Source organism: Giraffa tippelskirchi, chromosome 2 (genome assembly GCF_054371585.1).
Source record: "Giraffa tippelskirchi isolate mGirTip1 chromosome 2, T2T-mGirTip1v1.2.pri, whole genome shotgun sequence".
Classification (NCBI taxonomy): Eukaryota; Metazoa; Chordata; class Mammalia; order Artiodactyla; family Giraffidae; genus Giraffa; species Giraffa tippelskirchi.
Genome location: NC_137276.1, coordinates 173,969,511 through 173,992,499, shown reverse-complemented (window position 1 = coordinate 173,992,499; position 22,989 = coordinate 173,969,511). Strand labels below are relative to the sequence as shown.

The window sequence follows — 22,989 nt, the reverse complement described above, 5'->3', positions numbered from 1 at the left end:
TCTGACCTAGTGTCAGGAAGAATGGGGCCTTAAGTGCTCTAAGGCACAGAGACACCATTCTTCCTAACCTCTCAGGATTTTTCTGCATTGATGGCAAATTGGAACTAGGAAGTTTATTTTTATCCTTGAAAGGGCTGTATCCTGGGTCTGACTCGAAAGGGGGTGAGAGAACAGTCACCTTGAAAGGAGCAAGGTGGGGAAGAGGTGCAGAAGGTAGGGACTGTTTATTTCTTCTATTTACCAGGAAGCCAGAAAGCAGTGAGAGGCTGATGTCTTGCTGTGATATAGAGACTGTCTGAAAAGGGTTGTCCACTCACCCGTTTCCTGCTCTTATGTAAGTGAAGCTGGAATTGGGACACCCAGGATTTGCTGCACCTTTCTACTCTCTAATTCTTTTCAACTGTGACCAAACACCTGAGTGAAGAAAGTCTGACATCGCTAACTTGGCTGAGACAACTTCCACGCTATTAAATATGGCTAACTCAGCTTCCTTCTATTGGGCAAAGTTTCATGAGAACTCAAGTGATAAATTTAGAAGTGGAGAAATGAGATGGGGTTTTCTCAAGTGTCTGCTTGCTTATTTCTAAGTGGTTTGGCTGACTACAGAATTTTGCTGCTGGAAAGACCTTTGAGATCAACTAGGTCAACTCCTCTCTTATTTTATGGGTGAGGACATGAAGTTTAGAAACGTGAAAAAACAAGACTTAGATCCTGCAGCTAATTAACTGCAGGGGTGGATCTTGAATCTAAGTTTTCTCACTCCCAGCTTTTTCTTCTCCATCACTGAATGAAAAACTTCTGAGGTCACCTTGCTGGAGCCTTTAAATGTTAGTCTCAGGAAGTGATCTGGTCATGGGATGACATTGTGCTAGATACAATCCCTAGAATATTATGTGAACTCTGGCCCAGAAGGGAGGGTAATTAACATAAAAGTCACCAGAAATACCTTGGGAAGACAGTTGTGTTTCCAGTCATTCTCATCTGACAGAGAAAGAATGAGATGTGGGTTTGAGGGCTTGTTTTTACTTTTCAGATGAATGAAGCACATCCTAAATGTAGAATATTAAAGCTTAAGGGCCACACCAATCATCCAACAGCGAAGCAGATGCAAGAAAATGCAAGAGGCGTAGAGGATGCCTGACCCTGCTTATAGTTATGCCTCCCACTAGTTTTTTCTCTTCAAAACATACTGCTTAATCACCTGGGGCCTGTAAGGCCATGCAAAAGATATGGGGAACTTCAAGGGGCTCAACAGTCACGAGACAAAGTAAACAGATGTTCTCAATATGGAAGCCAAAACATCTTAAACATACAATAAGCACTATTAACTTTATATAACATGTCTGGCAAATATAACCTCTTCCCCTCAAATTCCTATCATCTAACAGACCTTAATTGTTCAGATCAAGAGCATAAAGGCCATTCAATCATTCATAATATTGATGTATAAGATGTATCAAGCTAGGGAAAATCTCTATAGTGTTTAGTGGTAGTCTTTTTTACCTTCTCTTACAATAATTTCATATTTTAACGTATGCTTTTTGTCCAGCTTTAATGAGATATAATTAACATACAATATTTTGTAATATATTGTGATAGTTTGATACATACATATATTGTGAAAAAGACAAAATGATCTTGGTTTGTTTCCAAGGCAAACCATTCAACATCACAGTCATCCAAGTCTATGCCCCAATACTAAAGAAACTGAAGTTGAACAGTTCTATGAAGACCTACAAGATCTTCTAACATCGAAAACAGATGTCCTTTTCATCATAGGGGATTGGAATGCAAAAGTAAGAAGTCAAGAGATACCTGAAATAATAAGCAAGTTTGGTCTTAGAGTACAAAATGAAGCAGGGCAAAGGTGAACAGAGTTTTGCCAAGAGAATGAACTGTTCATAGCAAACACCCTCTTCTAACAACACAAGAGACAACTCTACACATGGACATCACCAGATGGTCAATACTGAAATCAGACTGATTATATTCTTTGCAGCCAAAGATGGAGAAGCTCTATACAGTCAGCAAAAACAAAACCTGGAGCTGACTATGGCTCAGATCATCAGCTCCTTATTGCAAAATTCAGGCTTAAATTGAAGAAAGTAGGGAAAACTACTAGGCCATTCAAGTATGACCTAAATCTAATCCCTTATGATTGTATAGTGGAGGTGACCAATAGATTCAATGGATTAGATCTTGTAGATAGAGTACCTGAAGAACTATGGACAGAGGTTCATAATATTGTACAAGAGGTGGTGACCAAAGCCATTCCAAAGAAAAAGAAATGCAAGAAGGCAAAGTGATTGTCTGAGGAGGCCTTATGAATAGCTGAGAAAAGAAGAGAAGTGAAAGGGAAAGGAGAATGGGAAAGATATGCCTAACTGAATGCAGAGTTCCAGAGAATAGCAAGCAGAGATAAGAAAGCCTTCTTAAGGGAACAATGCAAAGAAACAGAGGAAAACAATAGAATGGGTTAGACTAGAGATCTCTTCAAGAAAATTACAGATATCAAGGGGACATTTCATGCAAAGACGGGCACAATAAGGGTCAGAAACAACAAGGACCTAACAGAAGCAGAAGACATTAAGAAGAGGTGGCAGGAATACACAGAAGAACTGTACAAAAAAGATCTTAATGACCTGGATAACCACGATGATGTGGTCACTCACCTAAAGCCAAACATCCTGGAGTGTGAGGTCAAGTGGGCCTTAGAAAGTGTCACTATGAACAAAGCCAGTGAATATGATGGAATTCCAGCTGAGCTATTTCAAATCCTAAAAGATGATGCTATTAAAGTGCTATACTCAATATGTCAGCAAATATGGAAAACCAGCAGTGGCCACAGGACTGGAAAAGGTCCGTTTTCATTCCAGTCTCAAAGAAGGGCAATGCCAAAGAATGTTCAAACTACCACACAGTTGCACTCATTTCACACGCTAGCAAGGTAATGCTCAAAAATTCTTTAAGCTGGGTTTCAACAGTACATAATCGAGAACTTCCAGATGTACAATTGGGTTTAAAAAAAGCAGAGGAAACTGAGATCAAATTGGAGAAGACTCTTGAGAGTCCTTTGAACAAGATCAAACCAGTCAATCTTAAAGGGAATCACCCCTGAATATTCATTGGAAGGACTGATGCAGAAGTTCCAATATTTGGCCACTCGATCCTAAGAGTTAACTCATTGGAAAAGACCCTGATGCTGGGAAAGATTGAGGGCAGGTGGAGAAAGGGGTGACAGAGGATGAATGAGATGGTTGGATGACATCACTGACTCAATGGACATGAGTCTGAGCAAATTCTGGGAGACAGTGAAGGACAGGGAAGCCTGGTGTGCTGCAGTCCATGAGGTTGCAAAGAGGCAGACATGACTTAGCAACTGAACAACAACAATATATTGTGAAATGATTGCCACAATAAGGTTAGGTAACACATAATTCACCTCACTAGTTACCAGTTTGTTGTTGTTATGGAGAAAACATTTAAGATTTATACTTTTAGTGATTTTCATTCTTTTACATTAATTTAATTCATTCATTTCTTTAAAATCCAATTTTCCAGGTATTTTAAGTAATTTAATAATGCTTCTAGGATGAGGCAATGATTGAATATAATTTCATTTATTTCTCATGACAATAATCTGATGAAATAGCCACTATTCTCATACTGTAGGTGGGAAAACTAGAGCTCTGAGATTGTAATTTACTTGTCCAAGGACAGAAGCTACATCCAGGTCTGTCTGTCATCAAAGAATTATATACCTTGCATATATACCTTTATATTTCTGGAGACCTGGGGAAGATGAGTATAGGATGTAGAGAGATAGGAAAAATTGTGGTAATATTTGCCTTATAAATGGTAGCTTCACTTTTCTATGAATGAGATCCCCAATGTGTATATTATTAAAAACTCTAAGTAAGAGACTCATAGTTCTGCAAAATATCGAACAGAGGGACAAGGGGCTTTGTTAATGGTTTCCTGAAACTTGCCTCAGGCTTGCAGCTGGGAAGAAGGAAATGATTGCATCCCAAGGCACACAGTAACTTACTGTGGATGGTTTCAGATATTTCTCAGGTTGGGAAACATAAGGGAAAAATAAAATATTAAGGTAAGGGTTGAACTAGGACATTAAAAAATCCTCAGTAGCTCTGGGCAATCCCTAGATACTTGCTTCCATATTTCTAACTTGCAACCAAACCTTTGGTTACACCTCTTTAGCTGATTGTTTATTACTCGCCTTTGCTCATATATTGTTGCTCCCTCCTGAAATAAAAAACTTCAATCCCGGGATCACAGCAACAGGACAAGTCTCTCAGTGATTTCTTCTTCATCACTTTTCTGGAGGTAGCTCCCATGTTGTGTTATGACCACCCTCTCTTCCTCCCTGATATTTCTAAAACATATTTCAGTTTATTTTTCCCATCTTCAGAAACTACATAACCCATGTTTCTTTGTTGTGCACTATTAATAAAGGTCACTATATATTTTTCATATTCTCTTATCATTTTTTTCTAATCTTCCTCATTCTACTAAACACTCTTAAAGAACACATTTTTCAAGTTCATCATAACTACTAAATATCTGAAAGCTTGCTTTGTTTAAGAATAGTATCCCCAGTAGGAAGAAGGGTTAATTTGGTATTTATTGGATATTCAAAATGGAATGAAATTTTCTTCACTTTTCCCATTTTTACAATTTGCCTGAACATTTATAAAATGATTTATTTTATTAGGTACAGTACATTAACCTTGCAAACATGCTAATGACTGAAAATCTGCTGCCTTGGCAACTTCTCTGAATAGAAAAATTATTTCTCTTTATCAGAGAGATTTTAATTATATATTATTATTTCCTAAGAGCACCTCCTTTCCAAACTGATGCAGTCTTCAAAATGCAAGGACTATTCAGTGAAAACTGCATAAGAAACAAAGTAGAACCTGCAGCTGACACCGTGGCTGCAGACAGAAGTTATATTCAACTGCATATTTCTATCTGCTGACCTCTCCAGCTCTCTGATCGTATGGGTCAGTGGTCATTGACTGTTAGCAGAGGACAAAGAAGCAGTTTTATTCTTTGAGTGCCATTAAGACCCCAGGTCTGTTGGTGGATTCTTATGTAGGGACATTACCAGCACAGATCTAGGATAAGATCACGCTATCCCAAGCAATGCAAAGGTTAGGATTATTCTTCCTAGCCATGGGGGGGGGGGAAACACCAAGTGAAATCAAATGCTCAAAGATTTCTCTCGAAGCTGAGAAATGAATGATGTTATTAGGTATGACATTATGTGTTCCTTCAGTAAAACAAATCCCAATTCAGTCATTCAAGGGACACTTTCTGAGATCATGATAACCTCTCAGGATAGCCTGCTTAAATTTGAGGTGTGGAGGAGGGCTTTATATGTTGTGTCTGGCCAAGACTTTCACCTACATTAGTCTCCTACTGGCATAGCTGTGATGAAGGGCATGGGAATAGCCCACAGTTGGAGCAATTATTCTGGCCCTGACTATGGCTTTGGCAGGGTGATGATGAACTGCCACTCTCAGTGGCTGCTTTGCTCAGAATAAATCCCCAGATGGCTTTATTTTCAGATTTGGGATGAGATTCCATAAGATAGCATTTTGTCCCTATTTCCATGTGCTTATGGCTCAAAGAGATGGGAGGGACGTATTCTTAACTGCCTCAAAAGTTGTTTTGAATGAGTTAAATTTGACTAGATTAGATAAGAGCTACAAATCATTTAGTGCTTTCTACATGTCAATCATTGTGTTAAACTTTTTACATGCATTATCTAATTTAGTCTCACAAACTTAACACAATCTACAGTGTCTCCCAGGATAGGTGAAACGAGGCGAATTATCTGCCCCAGAAGAGTTGATGCTTCCTTATTTCCTGTAGGACAGGCTACACAGTACTTAATAATTTCTGCTATTTTTTTCCCAACTGTCCTGTTCGATGCTGGTCTGTCAATAGGACATCCTATATTTAGCTTTCTGAATCTACAAATTAAATGCCAACACGATCCATTCAGAGTCGTGTTTCTATACACCTGGATTTATTTAGCCTTGAGGGAAAAAGTTGCAGGTGACCTTTCTTTATTGTGCTTACCAGACTCAAAATACATATATAGTTAAAGTAGCTTGACCAGATCAGCTCAGAAAGACAGATATAACTGCCTCATAACAGGCCAGAGTTATGCTGGCCAACACTTTGTTTTCCACTACAATTCTAGAAGGCCGTTTTGGGTTAAGTAGGCACATGAGAGGTGTATGTGTGTGTGTGCACATGTGTGTGTACCTATTGATGTATGTGAAGTATGTCTGTGAATGAGTGTGAATGGGGTGTCTGAGATGTGAATATTGTTAACATCTCCTTTGTTGACTTCTTTCTTTTCTGCATCTGAAAATGCTCCAAAACAGGTTTTATTATTTCTTCCATTCATCCACTTTCCACAGAAATCTCAGGTTGCAAGTGGTAGGTTCTGATATAGACTGAAGTTGGTGAATTCTCTGCAGTGGTCAAATATGGGATGAAAAAATTGAATGTGCTATAATAATTTATCTCTGAAAAATAAAAATGTATCTTTCATATATATATTATGCATAATGTTCTCTCTCTGAATACACATGCATATGTATATACACATATTACATATATATCAGTTAAGTTTGCTTCAACCTGAAGAGTCAATAATTCTGGAAAAATGCAAATTCCTTAGTGAGGTATAGGAAAGGATTTATAATATAGGTTTTAAGAATCACTTAAAGGAAAGAGAAAAGAATAGCATGGTGGTCTAAAGCATCCTGGAGACTTAACTGGCTTTAGATCCCAACTTCATTACTTGCTAGCTATGAGACCCTGGAAAAATTTTGCCTAAGCCTCAGAATTCTCATCTGCAATAGCAGAGACAGTAAAAGTTGTTTATAGGTTCATTGTAAGTCTTTTTCGAGTAGTGTTAACTATAAGCACACTGTTGTATAGCAGCTCTCTAGAACATTTTCATCTTGCATGACTGAAACTACATTCACTGAATACTAACAATCTCGTTCCTCCTCCCCCTAGCCACTGGCAAGCACTATTCTACAGCTGACCCTAGAACAACATAGGTTTGAATAGCATGGGTCCACATATATAGAAACTTTCTTCACTAGTAAATGCTATAGTATTACTTGGGCTTCCCCTGTGGCGCAGTGGTAAAGAATCTGCTTGCCAATACAGGAGATGCAGGAGACATCTGGTTTCAATCTCTGGGTCAGGAACAACCCCTGGAGGAGGAAATGGCAGCCCACTCCAGTATTCTCTCCTATGGAATTCTATGGACAGAAGAGTCTGGTGGGCTACAGTCCATAGGGTCACAAAGAGGCAGACATGACTGAGCATGCACACACAGTAGTACTACATGATCCATATTTGTTTGAATCTGTGGCTGCAGAACTGTGAACACATTAGAACCACATATATAGAGAGCTGACTCTAAGTTATAAGTAGAATTTTTTTTTACTATATAGAGGGTCACTGTGCCTAATCCCTGCATTGGTCAAGGGTCAATTGGATATTCTGTTTCTATGGATCTAACTACTTCAGAAACGTAAGTGAAGCAATGCAGTACTCGTCCTTCTGTGACCGGTTTATTTCATGCTTCAGAATGACCTCAAGGTTCAACTATGTTGCAGCATATGACAAGATTTCCTTCTTTTTCATGGCTGAATGATGTCCCATTATATATATGTCACATTTTCTTTATACATTCAACCATTGCTGAACATTAGATTGTTCCCATCTCTTGTCTACTAACAACATTACTGCAATGAACATGGGAATGCAAATATCTCTTAGAGATCTTGATTGCAATTCTTTGGGATGCATATCCAGAAATGAGATTACTGGGTCATATGGTAGTCCTAGTTTTAATTTTCTGAGGAACTGCCACACTGTTTTATCATATTATCTAAACCAATTACATTTCCACCAACAGTGCACAGGTTCCAATTTCTCTACATCCACTCCAACACTTGTTTTTCTAGTTTTGTTTTGTTTATAGTCACCAGCCTAATAGGCATCAGGTTATATTTCATTGTGATTTTGATAATTAATAATGTTGATCATTTCATATACATGTTGGCCATTTGTATGTCTTTTTTGGAGAGATGCCCATTTTTAATTGTTTTTTGTGGGTTTGTTTTTTTCTTCTTGTGCTATTTAGTGAGAGGGGCATACTGTTTCCCACCTCCATCACCCCCACCCCAACAACCTGGGGAGTTTATAATCTCTTGCTCCCCCTGGCATCTGTCTGTGGCACTGCAAATTACCTTGTTTTATAGCACCTAATATACTGTTCTTATTGTCAGCATTCACAAAGCATCCAAATTCAGCTGGTTCCCATCAAGGCCCAGCATCAAGAGAACAGATGTCAGTCACTCCAAAAAGCTAGAATGATGGATGCATGCTCCACTTCTCTGCCTCCCTCCCAAAGAAGAAGTCCTGCATTGGTGCCTTTTCCCAATCATGATGAGCTGTGCCAGCCATGGCAAGTCACCCCACCTCTTTGTTCTCAGTGTCCTTCAAGCATCCAAACCATGTCTGTTCTGTGGGCACTTTAGGTGGACTGAAACAGAAACTAGTCCCTCAGGCAGCCTTCTAACAAGGTGGAACATTGGATACATACTCTGCTCTTTTCATTCTGCCCAGGAAGAAGTTCCAAGGTGGTACATTCTTTCCCAGTGCAGAGCTGGATCAGCTTGGGAGAAGGGCTGATGCAGAAAAACTGCTTTTCTTATCTGTTTCAATGCCACTGCTCTTGGCTTTGTGTTCATCTGGGGTGCTGAAATTTCTTAATTGGATTCTGGAATTCTCTGAAAGATATTTCGGCTCCTAAATCATTGTTAAATCAGTATTTCTCTGGGGCAACAAGGACTGAGACTTCTTATTCTGTGATTTTGCCAGTATCACTTCTCTCTCTTGAGATAATCTATGCGAAGTGCTAAGCATAATTCTTATATGTAGTATATGTCCAATATGTTCACTTGGCTATTACTCTTATCAGAATCATCTTCTTTTACTTTACTGAACATTTGAACTATTTACTGAACGTTTGTACTATTTACTGAACACATCATGCTTCCATGTCTTATATCTTCTTCCTGGAATGACTTTTCCTTCCCTTTCCACTCAGTGAACTTCTACTTAGTTTTCTAGAAGCAGAAAGTCATTAAGCAGAAGTCTTAATGTCATCATTGTAAATCACACACACAAAAACTTCTAAAATATTCATAGCACTTTTTTCATTTTTACTTTAAAATCCATACCACATAGTATCATAATAGATTTAGATTTCAGCATTACCTGTTTTAGAACTTCTTCAGGAGAGGGGCACAACCTAAACTGATCTGTGTTTCTATTCCTGACACCTATCCTTTCTGTTTTCTGTCCATATCCAGCAAGGTGACTGGCATGAAATGCTTGTTAAATGTTTACCAAATGAATAGTATAGGGTAGACATGCTGCTTTCCTAGAATCTCCAGGAAACCTGATTTCAATTTTGCATTAGCAAGAGAAAATAAAGTTTTATTCTTTCTTAATTTGAATTTTTTGATCTTGACTAAAATTCTCAGCCAAAATGAAATGTCAGTGGATTTGTTCTGGATGGCTCTAAAACAGTGAATGTATAAGCATGACAAAGACGATGTTGAAATTGAGAGGAAATTTACTGATTGCCCAGGGGCTTCACTGATGACTCAGCAGGTAAAGCATCAACCTGCAATGCAGGAGATGCAGGTTTGATCCTTGGGTTGGGAAAATCCCCTGGAGGAGGAAATGACAACTCACTCCAGTATTCTTGCCTGAAAAATCCCACGGACAGAGGAGCCTGGCGGGCTATAGTCCAAAGTGTCACAAAGAATCAGACACGACTGAGCAACTGAGTACACATTACAGATTGCCCAAGCATTGTTGCTTCTCATTTACTAGAGGAATAAACTGACTTATCCAAAGTCACTTAGCATTTTAGAAAGAGTGAAGATATTGCCTCATTTTGGTTCAGGTGGAAGGCAATCTTGAAAGATTATTTCATTAAACATTACCTATGCTGATGAAGCAGGACACATTTCTCTTGTTATTTTTTTTCTAGAATTCTTCATTGAATCTCTTAAGAAGGTAGAACAGGAAGTCTCTTAGGAAGGTATAGTACCTTTTAAAAAACATTAGAAATTATCCATGAATAAAATGTTGGCTCAAATTGATGTCAACTAAAAACCCATTTTAATTTATTCCTTGCAACTAGAATCCTTCTAAAACAGAAAGTCCTACTCCTTCTCTGTTAGTTCTGTCTTGCACTTAGACTCAGGCTAGGGAATCCCCTGATGTGGGTCTTACACCTCAGCAGGCTCTATTCTGGCCCTTCTGCTTCTCATGAGACAAAGAATCCATGGGACTAATGGGGCATGTTTTCCCACAGCCAGTATCTACTCCAGAACCTTCTAGACCATTCTCTAGGTATATGTGACTCCCAAGTCCCCTGCCACATAGCTCCTAATCTGCTCTCTGGCTATGCCTGGGCTTCCTTCCCAGTTCATTCTTTGGAGGGTATGCCATGTCTCAGGTTTGTGTATTTGTAAATTCATGCAGTAGACAAGAGATGACTGTTTATGGGGAGTACCTATGAATCTTGGACACATGGGCCACGGTGTCTGCACACGTGTTCAGAAGGCTGCCTGTGCTATTAGACAAAGCCAAATGTAGAAAGAAGAGAGGAATGGGCTCTGAGCCAGGATCCAGGATTCAGCTCTTAACACCACCATATTCTGGCACAGAATTCTGAGGTATTCAAGAACTTTAATTCAGACTTGGCTTCATCGCCTTTAAAAGTAATTTTATAAGTTAGAGGATAGGCTTTTTTAAAAAAGCTTGATTTGTAGCTTTATATATATATTAGGTTATAGGCATTTTCACTTTTGCTCCAGGACCCAGCATTAGGCTTGCCTTCCTTGGTAAGTATCAATTATCATGAAAAAGACTAGATTTGTTTTGATAATTGCAGCCTGCACAATATAGGCTAGAGACATTGCCAACATTATATAGTGTAGCTAATGTGAACTGACCCTGAAACATACCCTGAAAGTTCTTCTTAATTAAACTTTCAGTTATTTGCTCATTTATTTTAAATTTTGCTTTTCATTCTAAAAGTGGAATGCTGCTGATTGAGTGTTCCAGTTAATTGGGTCAATCAACATTTTTCTGAATAATATTATTTATGAATTGATAGAAGATGTTGACGGGCATAGTGCTGAAAAACAGAAAGAGATGCTGAATCAATGAGAGGGTCTTCATAAGGCAAACCAGATGCATTTAATCAGGCTTTGGGGACAATGGTAGATCCGAAGGCCAAAATCATGAAAGAGAACTGGACAACATACATTATAAATGCATAGATACAAAGAAAATCACTGAGAAGTATCACAGTACATCCTAGAATTCATTAAAAAGAAAAACCTGTGAGGGAATGTGTTGTACACTGTGTGAGATATATGAAGAAATGAGAGAAACGGGTGCCTGGAGATGAGTGGATGCTGCCTCCACGGCCATGGGCAACTCTGTGCTAATTCTGGGCACTGTACTTAAGAAGCAACATGAGCACTTGGAACATGTTTAAATGACAGTGACTGGGATGATAATGACATCATCTTTTATACAGAGGGATCAAGAAAAAGTGCTGTCTTCTAATACCTGGAGGACTGCCATATTCAAGTGCTATTGAACTTCTTCAAAGTCCCAGAGGACATAAGGGCAAAGGACAGGAAGTCACTGGGAAATGGGTTTTGAACAAGCATATATATATAAGCAAATACCTAGCACTGAGAGTTCACCTAACACAGTTCCATCAGGACAGAGAAAATGTGTGTTGTGTTTACAGCTTGATCACTAATGTAATGGTTCTTCAATATGGTTGAACATCTGGTGGAGCCTTTTGAAAAAATAGGCGTATTTTAACTTCCATCACCAGAGATTTTGATTTAGAAGGTTTTGCAGGGGTATGCTCCTCTGAAGTCCTGAATTGTTCCATAGGGGTGCTGATGTGCATTACAAATCAAGAGCCATTGCCTTGCTGTGAAATATAAGCCCTGGTACATGCTAAAATTTAATAATTTATTGACTCCAGACCTTTGCACATACTGTGCTCTCTGCCTAGAACATTATTCTCTAGACTTCTGAAAGTTTTGCTGCCTCACTTTACTCAGATCTAAGATAGGCCCATCTCCCATTCTCCCATCACTTCTTTTTGTTTTGTTTTCTTTCTTTTTTGTATTGCTCTTTATGAAATTCTGTTTATCTCTCTATGGGTCACTTTGCCACTAGAATATAGGTTCCATGAGAACTGTGACTTTGTCTTATTCTCTAGTCATGGCTTAGAATAAACCTAGGGAATCATAAATGTTCAACAAATACATGTTAAATTAATGAGGAGAAACTTCATGAATGAGGGCTTGTTGATGATTGATGGTTTGATTGACAGATTGAATGACAACCCACCCTCCCCCTGCTGGAGAAGTTATTAAAGCATATGCTAGACCACATTTTTTGAGGATGCTCTGGGGTCAGTCACACATCACATGTAAGGTTGATCTCAAAAGTTTCTTTCCAGCCACAAAGATGACATAGGGGATGGCGAAGAAGAAGAGAAGGAGAGAACAGGCATAAAAGACAGCAAAATTAAGGAGGAACTAGAGAGCACTGAAGTGAAACAGCTTGCTGAGAAGCTGGCAATGGCAGCTGACTTGTTGAAATATTCACCACACTCTGAAATAACAGATGTTATTTGAGGGATCTGTGTGAGCATTTGTAAACTGCTGCTTTCTGTGCCTTTCTCCTTCTCCCTGCTTCCCACACACAGCAGCTTGCTGCCTGTCCATCCACTCCCAGAAGGTACTTTTTCTTCTTTCACAAAGAGAGAACTAGTGCCCCTCTACCTAACCGTGGTCACATACTATCCCATTTTTGAAGAGAAGCCTCTGCATGCTTCCTGCCCTTAATTCTTTGTCTTCGCCTTGTTCCTCTCCTGCTACTCACCCTTGTTCACTCTTCTTGGGCAACACTGACCTTCCTGCTCTTCCTTAAACACACCAGGCATGTCCTGACTTCAGGGCTTTGCACTGGTTGCACTCTTTGCCTAGAAGGTCTTCCTCCAGAGGCCACCTGACTCCTTCCCTCCCCTACTTCAAGTCTCCGCTCAAATCTCACCTTCTCAGTGAGTCTGATTTGACAACCCTGTTTAAAACAGCAATCTCACCCTCTCCACATATTTCTGTAACCATTACCCTGCTCCATATTTTTCACTGTTCCATGTACTCCTTGCCTGATAATACATTTTTAAATTTTATTTATTGTATCTAATTAACTATCTGTCTTCCCACAACAGCTCCTCCTACTAGAACATTTATAAGGAGAGCAAAGCATCTTTGTTTTGTTTGAAGATGTATTCCCCATGAGCAGAGGAGTGTCTAGCATATAGTATACAAAACAACACATAATAAACATGTATTGCATGGCAAAATGAATGAATGATGTATTAAACTTAAATAAAATCCATGTAAGAGTTCACTTAACAATTCTCATCCAATGAAGCAACTTGGGAATCCCTGATCCTTTGGACTTTGTAGCTTGTATTCACATTTGTTTTCCTTCTTCAAGGATTAATTTACTCAAAAAGCACTTAACACCACTGTGTATAGAAGGCCTCACTGAGTTCTTGAAGGAGGCAAAATCAAGAGAAGATAGTCCTAACTAGCTTGCAGTGCAGCTATGAAAAGACAATGATAAGAATGTGTGCATACTTGTGTGCTCAATTGTGTTCAACTCTTTGCGACCCCACAGACTGTAGCTTGCCAGGCTCCTCTGTCTATGGGATTCTCCAGGCGAGCATGTTGGAGTGGGTTTCCATGCCCTCCTCCAGGGGATCTTCCTGACCCAGGGATCAAACCCGCATCTCCTGTGTCTCCTGCATTGGCAGGCAGATTCCATACCACTGCACCACCTGGGAAGCCCCTTATGATAAAAATATCCTGTGACTAAAGACTGTGGGTTATCAAAAAGTCTTGCACCACATTTCCTTTGCTAATACGTAAATGTGAGACATAAAATAACTTTATTACATTATTATATTTGTTTAATGGAATTGGAGATTTGGGGGAAGATGGGAGCTTCTTTCACAATATTAAGTGCATACTGTGAACCTCTGGATTTGTTTTACAGAATTTCTGAAATCCTGTAAAGTGATAAGTCGTAGGACCTTTGGGAAAAAAAGACATTGTGGCAACAGAGGGATTGCGGGAGGTGGGGTTGGGAGGGTGAGGAGAGGTATAAAGGGGCTGCTGGGGAGAGGGGGTATACAGGAGAAGGGTGAGAGAGAGAGAAAGAATGAGTCCAGAATATTCATAAACTTGATCCCAGGACATTATCAGTTTTACTCTGTAACCATGGATCTCAGGTCACAGGCCAGTGAAAGGAAATGGAGAGAAAATGAGAATTCTGAGGGAATGTTAACATATTTTCATCTGAGGTGTTAAGGGCAAAGAGAAGAATACAGAAGCAAGGATATACAGTGTGAGAAGACTCTTGTCATGAAGGTGGGGATGTTAATGTACCTCTGTGCCCTATTTGACTTAGGATTTATTGGGCAGATTTTTGAGATTCTGCTTGTGTACGACAGGAAGTTGAACACGGCCTCCCTTCACCTGTAATAATATTCTACAAATAATTTGCCTGATTAATGTGGACTATGAATATAACCAGATGAAGGGGTGTCCCTAAGCCCCACCAGGAAACCCTCTTAATAATCTAGTGCCCCTAATGGAGAGTAAAGGTAATTAATTAACTAAGGAATGGAGAATGGAAAGCATGGCAGAATAGTAAAACAAAACATAACTCTGATGTCTGGAGGAGAACCATAGAATCTTCAAGAGAAAGGAAGGAGAGTCTATAAGCATCGGTGAGGGCTATAAACATAGACAAATTAATGAGGCTACATGGGACTGTGCTTGCGACATTATCACAAACCTCAGGTTTCAATCCTCAAATAGGTGGTATTTCAACTAATGATATTCTGTACAGAAGAAGAGTGAGTGAAAATGCAAAGAAATTCCCTTCCTTAGTTTCATGGTGGTGGCTCTGAAGAGGAAACATCTAGATATACTGAGAAGGTAGGTGAAAATACACACATGGCTTTTGTTGTTGTTCAGTTGCTCAGTTTTGTCCGACTCTTTGTGACCCCATGGACTGCAGCACGACAGGCTTCCCTGTCCTTCACCAACTACCAGAGCTTGCTCAAACTCATGTCCTTTGAGTTGGTGATGCCATCCAACCATCTCGTCCTCTGTCATCGCCTTCTCCTCCTACCTTCAATCTTTCCCAGCATCATGGTATTTTCCCAATAAGTTGGCTCTTTGCACCAGGTGGCCAAAGTATTGCAGCTTCAGTTTTAGCATCAGTCCTTCCAATGAATATTCATGGTTGATTTCCTTTAGGATTGACTGGTTTGATTTCCATGCAGTCCAAGGGACTCTCAAGAGTCTTCTCCAACCTTGACTGAGAGTTAAAGAATTTAGTGTTCTGCAGAAGCTCAGCCATTGGCCAGTTATGTAATCTTAGATAAGGAAATTTTACCTTTGAAATAGGTAGGTTATAAATTCCTTTCCTACTAAAATGCTATGAGATTCTGACTTTGTTACATAAAGAAAAATAATGTCATAAAAGCAGAAAAGAGCTCTTTCTGAGATACACAGGGCTAGGTCTATGACTCAGCAGTAAAAGTACTAAACTTTAAGAGAAACTAAAAGGACTAAGCAGTCCTCCTACCCCATCCCTACACCCTCTAATTTCTTGAAATTCTATCCTTGGTGTTAGTCTTTTGTGATTAAGTATAATTTTATTCCTTGGTGGCACAATTAGTAAAGAAACAACCTGCAATGTAGGAGACCTGGGTTCAACCCCTGGGTTGGGAAGATCCCTTGGAGAAAGGAGTGGATAATATGTGGCTAATTTGCTATGAGAGCAAGGAGAGACTTTCTTAGATAGGACAGTCTCCTGATCAGTAGATTCCTAGGGAGATCAGATGGGAAAACCCAGTCTACAAGAAGTGAAAGGAGAAATATATGAAAGAAGAAAACCTACTCCAATTAAATGGATTAGCATTTCTTATCTTTATTTCTTAACTTTCTGTCACTGAGCAGCACAAAGACCAATAAAATGTCATGAATCTTTTGGTTTAGAGGGCTTTAAATACATCAAAATATTTCACTGGTGGCTTAGATCTCAACTTTTGCATTTTCCACTATGAGAGATGAGAGGGGATTAACAGTTACCTCTGTCTTTGGAAGTTTCTCCCCCTAAACACCATGATACCATGGGGCTTTTCCTGGCTTGTTTTTCAGGAGGTCAACTGGTCCTCTAGGTCTAGATACATAGGATGAGAATGTAAGCCTGAAAATCTTAAGGGCATATTCTGTTGAATTATTTGTCTAACATTTTATAAAGACAAAAAAATTATATCTTAAATTGAAGTGAGTCCCAGGTTCTTTAATGAACACTTCTTGCAGAAAGTGCGATAAGGTCAACATTGACCACAGATGATGACAGACCCAGTTGGGTGTTATTCTAAATATATCACTGCCAGTATCACCCTTGGCAGCACCCCACTTTCTCCTTCCACCCCAGATTTCCCATCAGATGTGGAGAGAGCTCATTACTAACCAGGATGGGAGAACTGATGCTAACACCCACTGCAGCAGTTCAGTCAACCCCTTCATTACTCTTCCTCCTGACCAAACTCCCAGCAGCCTCTGGTGAAAACTTTGGCCATGGCACACTGCAAATCCCAGGGCTCCTCACTAACACTTCACTTTTCATGGAGGTCATGACTAAGCCGAGCAAGACTTTCTTTGCCTGCCCCCAGCTGAGTGACCTGCTTTCACAGCAGCACAATTTCTCTAATGAGATTGTTTCACAAAGAGAAGAATGAAATCAAGTGTCAGGGGCTTGGATCAAAGTGATTCTTATGCTCTGAGGCACAGGGTCAGACTGCAGGTAGGAATGAGCTCTTGGACTAGACAGGATCCTGTTGAGAGCACCTCCCCACCACCCTCACGTCTCTCCTTTCTCCTTGTCACGACTGACCTTTAAAATTTTAGAAAGGATCTCCCATGCAAATGCTTGAATTGGTTTCAAGAGGAATTCCTAGAATATCTAACATACAGCTATTCTTCTGAGCACGTAGCTCATCTGACACAAATTCCCATGCTGATTTCCATGAGGTAGGAAATACTATTACTTCAAGTTTATTAAAGGAGGAACTGAGGCTCAGAAATGTTGAGTAACTTGCCACCAAACCAAGTGCTAGTAAGTGGGAGAGTGGAGATTTTAATCAATTTTCATTCATCTCCAAAGTTTATGAGCTCAAACCCTAAGACACAGCAAGTAATATATACCTAGCACTGAGGGGGGATACGTGGGGGATATTGAGATGAAACAGATTAGGTGTGGCTTCGAACACCTATATACATTGCATAGTTGAGACTATATACAATATGTAGTATATAGAAATATACAATGTATAGTTGAGACAGACGTAAGTTTAAATTATAGAAAGACAATATAAGGAAGAATGTGAAAATTGTGGGTCTGAGTCTTCTGACCACAGTGCCACATCTCAACTTCTACGTGATTCTAATTGATGGACAGGGAAAAACTTTATGGGTAATTATAATTTTAGCTGGGCCTGAATTGATACTGTTTTTAAATGTAGATGTCTTTTTATTTTTACTTATTTTGGCCATGTTGCGGCATGAAGGATCTTAGTTCCTCAACCAGGGATCAAACTTAATGACCCCTGCCGCGGAAGTGAGAAGTCTTAACCACTGGACCACCAGGGAGGTCCCAAATTGATATTTTTGTTTTATAAGAAAACTTCTTTTGTGGGGTAAAGAATATGCTTGCAATGCAGGAGACCCAGGTTTGATCCTTGGGTTGGGAAGATCCTCTGGAAGAGGAAATGGCAACCCACTCCAGTATTCTTGCCTGAAAAATTCTATGGACAGAGGAGCCTGGTAGGCTATAGTCCATGGCATCACAAAGAGTTGGACACAACTGAGTGACTAATACATTCAAAGAGTGTGTAGGTCATTCCAGGCAGTGAGAAAAATATGTAAAAGAATCTCAGATGTGGGATAAGATTGCAGAATGAATTTCAAAATCACTGAATAGTCAATTATGGATAGAAAGGAGAGATGGCTCATTGCTAAAGCTAAAGCCTAAAGAAGCATCTCCCAGATTCTGTTTTGCACAAATGGTACAATTTATATATTACGAAGATCATAGGGCAGTCAATTTGGAGGAAAAATCAAAACACATGTAACAGCTCTGTAGATAATCTCTAGATATTCTATGTTTATTAATTCTTAGTCTTTTCTAACATGGAAGTCACTCAAAAATTGTACCTATTTCATGACTTCCTTAACTAGAGGAATATTCATCTAATTAAAAATGTTTTCTGATTACTAACAACGTGCAAGTCACTGGTTAAACAAGAGAGCAGTGGCCAAGAAACACATATTAAATTGAAGAAAGAGAAGACATAAATAAGAGATAGAGAGATAAATAGAGAAATAGATTTATCTCAAATGAAGAGATAAAGCACTGGACAATAAGTCTCCATGTTGAAGAGTGGGCACACAGTGGAGACAGGAGGTGACATGGCCGTTAAAGAAAGGAGGAGAAACTGAATTAGTCCTTGAGCAGTCCTTCAGCAGATAATGATTTAGAGGGAGGAGAAAATCAAGCAGGAGAATCAGGGTGAGTGAAGTGAGAGCTAGTAGCCAAGAAGGGCTAGAGCACAGCAGGGCATGATCTAAGTCTAGACAAGAATGGGGAAACGCATGGGTATGCATGGCAAGCTGAGCTTGGACTCTACTAAGACAGCACTGGGAAACCACTGAAGGCTGTACATCAGGTAGTGACAGTACCAGAGCATTAGAAACTCTGATTCTGTGGTGGGAATTTTGAATGGTTTGGAGTTGGGCAGACTGGAAGTGGGAAAGACCAGGTGGAATTCTATAGCTCTGGCTCAAGTAAGCAGTCATGATGGTGACAATGAAAATGATGGGATGGGTTGAAAGTTGTTACAGAGAAAAGATCAATAGGATTTGTGGTGACTAAATTTATGGAACAAAGGAGAAAGAAGAATCAAGGTAGTATCAATACTAAATGAGTAGAGGTAGAATTATTAATATTAAGAGAATCCAGTTGTCATAAAAAAAGATCTATTGACCATGTTGAAATTGAGGTATACATTAGACATCCAGATAAAATGATTAGTAGGCAGGGAATTCATGTCTAGAGTTCAGAACAGCCTGCTTTTTAGCTCTGGACTATATAGGCTTAAGAACAGCCCTGGAGGAAAGAGAAAACAGTAGCAGAAGATCTGCTAAGAGATTTTCTTGGCAGATTTCTTATTATAGAGATAAGAAATATCTCTATATTCAGGTGACAAGGAGATGAACAGCTATCTAAGGAGTTGGTAAAACTTTCTTTGGCAAAGTGTTACAGGACAAGGAGAGGAGTGTCAACAATGTCATAAACTGCAGGGTCATTAATGAGGATGTGCCATTTGGGGCTGGTAACTTTCTGGGTAGGAAATAGAGTGTTTTGGACAGAAGTCAGCAACTAGAATTAATATGGGCCAAGGAAGCAGGGCCAATAAACATAATCCATTCTTTTCACAATGTGGGCACTGAGAGGAAAAGGGAAAGATGAAGCAGTAGGTTGAATAACTAGCAGTATGCTCATGGGAAGTTTGTACAATGGAAAGCATAATTCTTCCAATGTCTTTTGGACATGGCCTTGGAACTTAAAAGCTTAAATTTATTCCCTCAAATGGTTTCCTTAAATGTATAGTTTACATAATGTTTTAAAAGTATTGTTATTGAACTGAATGAATTCCCTATATAAGATACAAGTATACTACATTTTATTTGAACCTTTAGGTCATGAGAAATTAGACAGTGTATTATGTATCAGCAGGATTTAATGAACTAATAGTTTGAGAAGAGAGAGTGTGTGTTCTGACATTAAGTCAAATAACTTTTACCTTTTCTGTGCAGATTACTTAAGCCTGGCTCTGCTCCCATAAGTAGAGAAACAATATAGGTAATGGTCCTGGGTGTGTCAATGACCAGCTATGCAGCCTGGGACAAATTAATTGGCTTATATGGGCCTCTGCACCACTTTCTAAAAATAATGATTTTAGATACAACCTCTTAAAATATTCCAGCTAGAAAATGTTATGTTTTCCCTGTCTTGTTACAGCTATATTTTGGGGAGGGTATTGAAAACATTACGTATATGTGATGTATTGGATTAGAAAATTGGTCAGGCTTTAAGAGAAAAAGTTTCAAAAACTGAGCACCTAAATGATTTATTTATTTATTTGTCCTAATAAGACATGGATGAGGCCAAATACATACAATTCACCAACTGGGGGGGCGGGGGAAGAGAATGACAGTTTCTGGAATGTTAAAAATAATTTTGAAAAAGAAAACAGAAAGGTAATTCAATAAATAAAATATGGAAGTAAATTCTTTATGTGGTCAAACTATACTTCCAGACAAGTGTTTTCTGTTGGCTTAGTGAATAAGAATCCTTGAAGTTGTCTTCCAACCCATAATAATGTGGCCAGACTCTTTGGATATATCCTATTTGGGTGATGGGAAAGAACAGAATAGGAGCGAGGGAGGAAAGAAACAGAGAAAGTAAAGTTCATTTAATACAGGCAATTTTGTCACCTTGCTCAGTTTCAGATGGAAGAAAGTCTTGATTCTGAGGATGATGAATGGACTGGAGGCATGAGAGGCCCCGAGAGATGATTTCTCTGCTTTCTGAGAAAGGGACGTGGGATAAAGAGCCTCTTGAGAAAGTCAAGTGGAAAGAACCACAGACAGTGGCAAATTGCAATCTTACCTTCATGGTTTTCAAGAGGCAGTGGACAGAGTAAGTGTGCTGTGCTTCATATACTGTTGGTTCCCGCAGGATGGAAGTCCATTAGCCATAGGTGGTGTTACGGTCTGAATGTTGTGCCCCTGCCCCCATTTGGATGCTGAAATGCTAACTGCCAAGTGATGGAATTTGGAGGTGGGTCTTCTAGGAGGTGATTAGGTGATGAATCAGCCTTCTCTATTAATTATTATAATTAATATAATTAGTGCCCTAATAAAAGCAGTGCTAGAGAACTCCATCATCTTTTCTGCCATATGAGGTTGCAATAAAAAGATAGCTATCTAGGAAACAGGTTCTCATCAGACACCAAATCTGACAAAGCCTTGATTTTGGGACTTCTCAGCCTCCAGGACTGTGAGAAATAAATTTCTGCTGTTTATAAGCCACTCAGATTATAGTATTTTGCTAGAGTGGCCCAAATGGACTCAGACAGGTGGCTCTGCTATTTTCTACCAAGTTCTCTCTTTGTCTCCTTCTCCACTGCCTTGGGACAGGATGTCAAAAGGCCTCACTCACTGGGAGTGGGTTGGATAGTTGCCACTTCATTCCTTCCTGATCCTGAGACATATTTCTGCACCTGCTGTATTCTATATGAGAAAAGACTACCATCTCAGAATGGCGGGATGGAGGATGTCTTTGGGGTAGTAGGAAAGGAGGATTTTTCACACTGTGATGATTTCAAGAAATAGCAAAAATGTTTTAGTATCTGTAAAAGCTAGCAAGGTGTCATGACACTTCTTGGCTGTAAATAGCACTCTTTCAGGACCCAAAACAATTCGAGGTGTCCTGCCAGTCTCCTCTCTATTCTTCTCACCACACATGCTATAATGCCTGTCCCAGGCAATTCCATCAGTTGTGACTTTGTGATCTGACCAAACCTTCACTATTTTGGTATTAAATTGGATTTGAACTTGGGTCTCAATTCAATTCAGTTCAATTAACATTTATTGAACACCCACCAGGCAAGGTCTTCAACCTTCTCTGTAAGTCACATCCAAACTCTCTAAACAAGCAAATTGAACTGGAAGTCGGTAAGAACCACACTTTTCTAAAACACTTCCAGTATCTTTAAGTATTTTGCTTCTTCAAATATCTCAGGTTTGTTTTAGAGAGCAGTATTACTCAGTAACTGAGAAGGCTAAAAGACTAATTTCATGTGAATCTTCACTTGCATCAGGAGAGTGGGTTCTGCCAAAGATTCTGTAGGTCATAGTTAAATGGTAAGTCAAGAATAACAAGGCCACAGATTTGAATTTCTGACATTGGCATTTCAGAAATCAAAACAAAGTGAATCTTTCAGTTTGAATGTTTCATGATTCTGTTAATTGGGTGCTTTTTTCTTCACTATTTGTTAAACCATTTTGAAAACAGTCAGATGTCATGGAAAAAGAATCCTGGATTGGGCATATATTGCTTGTGGGACTCTGGACAAATTACTCGATCTTCCCTGGGTTTACTTATTTCAGTAACATCTATTATCTGTCACACCATGTCCAGCACATTAGATGATTAATCCTTCTTATACATTGGTCATTAAATAATGTCCTTTATATATGGAAAAAGAAAATCATTAAATGCAACAACTGGTTTTGTTCTATTCAAATGTGCTTTAAATGCTTAGTTTGGTTGAGATGACAACATTATTATCATAGCAATATTATTCCCCAAATAATAATATCTTCTTGCTTGAGGTCAGTGGTCAGAAAAACAACAGCTGATGTGTTTGACAGACTCCATTTGATTTTGGTCTGGACAGAAAATTGGAGTGATGATAGAAGGCCATTTTTGTTTTGATTTTTCAGGGAGTTGACGAAGACCTATCACTAGTCTCCAGAGTAAAAGAGGATAGGTGAGACCCCTAGGTGATAAGGGAAAGCAGCAAGAGGGAGATAGGGGTGAGGGGGAGATTTCTAAGCCAGAGTAAAAGTCTTGTTCAAAATTAATGTATTCAAC

At 39.2% G+C, this 22,989-nt stretch overlaps 1 protein-coding gene across 8 annotated transcripts in view; it reads right to left on the bottom strand.

Annotated features, from left to right (window-relative positions):
- LSAMP (limbic system associated membrane protein) overlaps positions 1-22,989 on the bottom strand; it is a 1,066,465-nt gene that overhangs the window by 116,879 nt on the left and 926,597 nt on the right. The window lies entirely within an intron of this gene.